This window comes from Belonocnema kinseyi, chromosome 10 (assembly GCF_010883055.1).
Source record: "Belonocnema kinseyi isolate 2016_QV_RU_SX_M_011 chromosome 10, B_treatae_v1, whole genome shotgun sequence".
NCBI lineage: Eukaryota > Metazoa > Arthropoda > Insecta > Hymenoptera > Cynipidae > Belonocnema > Belonocnema kinseyi.
This window is the reverse complement of record NC_046666.1, coordinates 107,276,419-107,283,453: the sequence shown is the minus strand read 5'-3', so window position 1 is coordinate 107,283,453 and position 7,035 is coordinate 107,276,419.

Below are 7,035 nucleotides of genomic sequence, written 5' to 3'. Positions count from 1 at the left end.
AGGATAGGCATGTCCATTAAACATATACGAATTGAAAAAAAATCTCTACGATAACGTTAACATGTCTATTCGCACTTACAAGGGTCTGACTTTGTCCGTTCAGGTAACTTGTGGAGTGCTTCAAGGTGAGATCGTTAGTCCTCTCCTTTTTGCCCTTTGCATATATAATCTATAAAAGTACTTGAGAAATCAAGATGTTCACGCGTGTAACGTGAAGTACTACATTTAAATCTCGTCCTGAATGTAAAACATGCGCATCAGGACCCTAATTGGTAATTTGACTTCATTATAAGATTTACGTCACCTCACGTTTCTGGATTCTCCAGTTCGATAAAATGGCCATCAACGTGGTACCAATTTACCTCGTGCGGAATCGCTTTTCATAAAATTGTTTAAACGCGATCCACATTTAAAATGTTTATCAGTTGGTTCTCAATTGATGTTAGAGTGATTGACGATTATTATTGATAATAATTGCTACTAGTTTATTAAGATGTTGGTTTTTCTCTGAAATAAGGAACCTTCATAGCTATAAGAGCTTCATGAATCTTTGAATTTTAATATTTAACCGTTCGGTTGTGTGTGATATTCTTCACGCCTATAAACATTAGTCCTTCGAGCCGGATACTGTGATTTTAGTGATGTTCGGAATTATCCTGTGATTTTTTGGATGATAGTGAGTTCTGAAATATTCGGCAGCCATTTACCTCATGGCTGCAATATTGAAGATTGTTCTGTTTGAAACATTCTCTACTTTAAAGTATTGATACCACTTGTGAACATTAAACAGTTGTTTTGTGAGTGATGCGACTACGAGGAGAAGTTTTTCATATAATCTCGTAAAGAGATTCATGATTGAGATCTCCAATCCTGAGATCTCAAGTTTATGTGCTTCTCCCTCGCTCCCACAGACTGTTCTCTCTCTCTCTCTCTCGCCAAATGACTTAATGATATGTGCGTGTGTTATTATCTCTCACATGCCGTTGCCACCAACGAAGAAGCCATGGACTTTCTTAGCGAATGGAAAGCGAAATTCGCTCCAGTTTTTCCAGCAGGTAACTCAACATTTTTAGATAACTCGCAAGGTGGAAAAGAACTAGGTAACTTTGTAAATATAAAATGACCTCAAATCGATTGTCAGATGTTCAAAAGCTTCATTATCTTATGTCAAGTTTAAACGGTGAAGCATTGCAAATGTTAAGTACACTTAGAATAACCGATGCAAATTATGAAAAGGCATGGGACGCGTTAAAATCTAGATATGAGAATAAACATTTAATTATTAATAAAGTTTTAGATCATTTGTTCTCTATTTCTGCTGCTAATCAATAATCGAGTTGCGAATTGAAACGTATTTATAATAAATATAAGATAGCGATCGAGTTACTTGATAATTTAAGTGACGAAAAAGTGCAACCCGATTGGTTATTTATACATCACATTGTAAATCGATTGGATAGGCCAACCAGAAGAGCCTGGGAATTATCCTTGAGTGATACTAACGAGTATCCAGAACTTAGCGAATTTGAAATCTTTTCAAAGAAACGGATTCACGCGTTAGAAGCTATAAGCCCTCAAAAGCAGAATAATAGCAATCAACGTCAAAATAAAAATATAAAATCTCACCACACGACTGCTGACAAATTAAATACTGATTTTACAGTCAAGTCGGGCCCAGTTAATCAAAATTATTCATGTATTTTATGTAAATCTCAGCACGTAGTCGCAAAGTATCCACAATTTCAAAATAAAAACATAGATCAGCTCTATGAAATAATAAAAAGGAATAGCTTATGTTTTAATTGTACTCGATCTTGCCATAGGACTTATAAACGCCTAAGTAAATATCGATGCAATAAATGTAATAGATTACATCACTCATTATTGCATTGTAACGCTGTTTCTACTCTCAATAATAGTGATCTTTCAAATTTGGAGTCTGAAAATATTGTAGAGACAAAACATGTGTCACACCTTTCTCAGAAAGAGACACGACGTCGTCGTTCTGCCATGTTTGGTACTGCTAGAGTATTATTAAAGGTTCCAAGCGGACGCTCTCAAGTAGTAAGAGCAATGATGTATTCATGCAACTGTAGAAGGTTTAGCTGAAGCTCATTTAACTACTGCTACTTCGATTGTAACATTAAATATAGAATCTTTAATGGATCCTAGTATTAAACTTACATTGGACACATTTGTTTGTCATGATGTGACTCTCCATACGCCTCCTGAAAGGCAAGGTATAAGTATCGACTCTTGGCCCCACTTGCAAGGTCTAACTTACGCGGATCCTGAAGCTTTTTCGAAGAATCGAATTGATATTATGTTCGCTGCTGATGTTTATTTTGCGATCATGGAACATGGTTTGATGAAGGGCCCCATTGACGCCCCAATTGCTCAGGCCACAATCTTTGGCTGGATTGTAGTTGGAAAATTGCAGGGTACTTCTGCTGATATGTCGAGGAATATTACAGTTCTTCACTGCTGTCAAATCAGTGAAATTTCTTCATCCCTTAATAAATTTTGGGAAGTTGAGGAAATTTCACGAAAAGTTCATCTTACCGAAGATGAAAAACAATGTGAGAGATATTTTTCTGGAACTCACTCTCGTGTTGACACGGGTCGGTATATCGTTCTTTTACCATTTAAATTAGGTCCTCCAATTAACATTGGAATCTCGTTTCCAATCGCGTGGAAACAATTGTTCAATATCGAGCCTAAATTACTAGCTCATCCAGAGTATAAAATAATATACTTAAATTTCATGACTGAGTATCAATCTCTTGGTCATATAGAACGTGTCACGTCAGGTGATCCCTACACTAATTCGTAGTTCGTGTATATACCTCACCACCATGTGATCTCCCTACTATTGTTATGCGATGGCGAATGCATGAAGTAGCATTATGTGCCGATATATCTAAGATGTATCATTAAATTTTGGTGGATCGACGTGATGTTGATTATCAAAGGATAACTGGTCGCGGTAATTCTGATATTTCGCTGCAGTCATTCCGGTTATTAACTGTAACATATGGAACTGCAGCTGCTCCATATCTTACTTTGAAAGTTATTAAACAACTCGCTCATGATGAGGCCGCTTGTTGTCCCATATGTTTAAAAATTCTTTTGGAGAATTTGTACGTTAATGATATTCTCTTTGGAGCAGATGACTTTGGGTCTGCTCAAGCTTCGAAAAATCAATGAGTTGATATTTTGGCTCGCGGTGGGTTTCAGTTAGATAAGTGGTCAAGTCATATTTCGTCATTATGTGCAGACCAATCTAGCGATCAAAAAGAATTTAAACTTTCTGGAGAATCAGATCAAAGCATCATTCGCGATCTGTGTCTCTCTTGGGATCCCATACTTGATCAATTACATATTCGCACAGATATCAAGATTAAGGATTCCTACACTAAACGTACCGTTTTATTTACCATCGCTCGAATGTTTGATCTATTTGGTTATCTGACTCCTATTAGTGTCAGAGCCAAAATCTTCATGCAAAGATTGTGATCGCTAAAATCACATTGGGATGATTTGCTTCCAGACGATTTGCATACAGAATGGCAATCTTATTGCACATAGCTTAAAAATTTAACAGTTGTGTCAATTTCACGTTGGGTAGGTAGTACCTCAAATTCAAAAGACGTGGAAATACACGGTTTTGCTGATGCATCGACTGAAGCTTACGCGTCATCAGTGTATTTACGCATTAATTCAGATGAAGGGTGTGTTGTGTCCCTTACCTATACAAAGTCTCGTGATGCTCCTCTGAAACAACTTAGCGTTCCCCGCTTGGAATTATGTGCAGCATTGTTGCTTACACAAGTGGTGCAGTATGTTCAAACTGCGTTACATTTAGAGCCTGCTTCAACTCATCTCTGGTCAGATGCAACAATTGTTTTTGCCTGACTTGAAAGGCCAGAGGCTAAATGGCCAACTTTTGTTGCCAATCGAGTGTCTGACATAGTTACTCGACTACCGGAAGCATCATGGCATCATGTGCCTACTACTGATGATCCTGCTGATTGCGCCTTTCGTGGGATTTCTCCGACTGAAATAACGTCACATTTACTTTGGTGGAATGGCCCAAACTGGTAAGTCCAATCTCCTGAAAATTGGCCTAGTGACCTTGAATTGTCTGAGAAAGACAAGGCTCATCCAGAACTGCGTGAGGTAAAGCACGCTCACACGGTCACTGTTAATTCCAATATGTCAGATAAATCGGACTCTGATATAAAGTGGCAAAAACAAAATTTCAACGCGGAATTACGGAAATCCGTCCACTGTCAGTTAAGTCCATGGATTCTTAGTTTATTTATAAGTAACGAATGTGAATCAAATCTGCGACTTCATGTAATTGAAATTAACATTTTCCAAGTGGTAGGCGGAAAGATGTTGACGCGTATTACGTGAACTACTACATTTAAATCTCGTTCTGAATGTAAGACATGCACATCAAGACACTAATTGCTAATTTGACTTCATTATAAGGTTTACGTCACCCCCCGTTTCTGAATTCTCCAGTTGGATAAAATGGCCATCAACGTGGTACAAATTTACCTCGTGCGGAATCGCTTCTCATAAAATTGTTTAAACGCGATCCTCATTTAAAATGTTTATCAGTTGGTTCTCAATTGATGCTAGAGTGATTGACGATTATTATTAATAATAAATGCTACTAGTTTATTAAAATGTAGGTGTTTCTCTTAAATAAGGAACCTTCTCAGCTATAAGAGCTTCCTGAATCTTTAAATTTTATTATTTAACCGTTTGGTTGTGTGTGATATTCTTCACGCCTATAAACACAAGGGATGAATGAATTTCAACAGATCACTAATGTGACGTTATCCTACATGTTTATGCTGATGACATAGTCATATTAGCTCACTTTCAGGCTGACTTACAAGCAAAAATTAAACTTATCGCACAATACTGTATAAACAATTTTTTAACGGTCAATGAAGCGAAATCAAAAGTTATGGTATAACACAAAGGTGGGCCATGTGGATCCAAATTCTTCTACAAACACACTCAGCTGTAAGTAGTGAGAGAATTTGTCGATCTGAGTGTCAACACATCAGATTTGAGTCTTTTTTATAAACAGTTCATTAAAATAATTACCATATACAATTTTTCAAGACTCCAGTTGCTAGGTATACCTATTTCCACAGCAATATTACACGACCCCTAGGAATAACCCCTATCACATTTAACGCACCAAGCCTTACTTCTATTAATTAAAATGGTAAAAAATAGTACAAATTGAAAATAATCAACACAAATAGCTTTCCAAGTCTCTCGTAGATATAGTTACCCTCACAATAATATTTCACAGCTCCCCAGAACTACCCCCGTCAACTACAATAATTCCAGTCTCAGTTGTCTGCAATTAAAACCACGCAAAAAATTTAATTAAACAGAATCGTCCCTCACAACTTTCTAAGAATCCAGTTAATATAACTACCTCCACGGCAATTTACCACGACCTCTAGGAAGTACTTCTACGAGTATCACATTTAATGAATCTAGTCTTAGAGCTCAGTCAGCTCTGTCTTTAACTAAAAACGTCAAAAAAATTCAAGACTCAAAATAATAAATCCAGACAACGTTTCAATACTTTAGTTAATATATCTATTACCCAATAATATTCCGCAAGCTATAGGAGCTATCCCTATCAAGTTTAACGAACCCAGTCTTAGTTTTCTTCAACTCAAACTGATAAAAAATGTAAACATGTCTGACTGTACGTGGATAAGTGCATTCCGGTAACACCTCCACAATGGAATTTCAGTATTTTTTTATGCCATAATTTGGGCTTTTTGGGCATCGAAGCCGATTTTTGGGTTCTTTTAGTTTTCTCAAAAAAACGACTTTTGGGTGGAGGCGCTGTTCGCTAGCACCTCCAGTACAGAAAATCTGAAAAATTGGAAAAATCAACAGCGCCAGAACTATGGACTTTGCTTGGGCTCTCAAAAACGGCAAAAAATTATTTTTCAAAAACAACCCCTGTCTCCCCAAAATAACCCCTAAAAAAACTTACGCACCCAGCCTGAATGTAAAAATATCCGAATTTCATGCTATTTTTGGCCTTCTCAAAACACTTAGAAATTATTTTAAAGAATCAACCCGATATTAAAATAATATGGAAATGAATACCTAAAGAAAAATATGTGGAATGAGTGCGAGAAAACATATACCGCAGGTCTGAGCTAATTTTATGCGGACCAAAAATAATCAATTATATTTTCCGAAAACACCTCTTAACACTAACTACTACTTCTAAATAAAAATAAAGGTATTCAACAACACCAACGGTTTTTCGGTGTTAATAAAACACTGCCGAAAAAATTCGAATTTAAAAAATATACTATTCTTTTTCAAAAAACTCTTAGCTATACCTGCAGTCCCACAAGTAATAATCGAAATCATAAATAAAACACGCCGCTGATGCATGTAAAAAATTTCGCTCGGCTGCCTTCAATCAAAAAATTCATAAACACTTCAATAAAGAATAAGTAAAGGAGCAAAACAAACACTTTCCTAAAATAAATTTCTTATCCTCATCCCCAAGGTAACATTAAAGAACATTTAAAAACCACTTCCATCACATTTAACGAACCAAGTCCCACCCTCCATCAGCTAAAACCGCCAAAACATACTTAAATAAAAAATAACCACCTCAAACAACTTTCAAATACTCTAGTTAATAAATCTATCTCCAAAATAATATTCCACATCAGTTATGAAATTCTCTTATCACATACAAACCTAGTCTTACTTTCCATCAATCAAAATAGTAAAAAATACTTGAAATCAAAAATTATCACCACAGTCACCAAGCAAGTAAAAGTCCAAACAAAGAGAAACCGCCCCTATCAAATTTCATGAATTCAGTCTCAGCTACCCACAGCTAAAATCAAAATAAACTACCCCTATCACATTTAACAAACCAAGCCTCACCTTCAATCAATTAAGAATTTAAAAATATGTAAAGTCGAAAATAAGCAGTATACATAGCTTTTCAAGTCT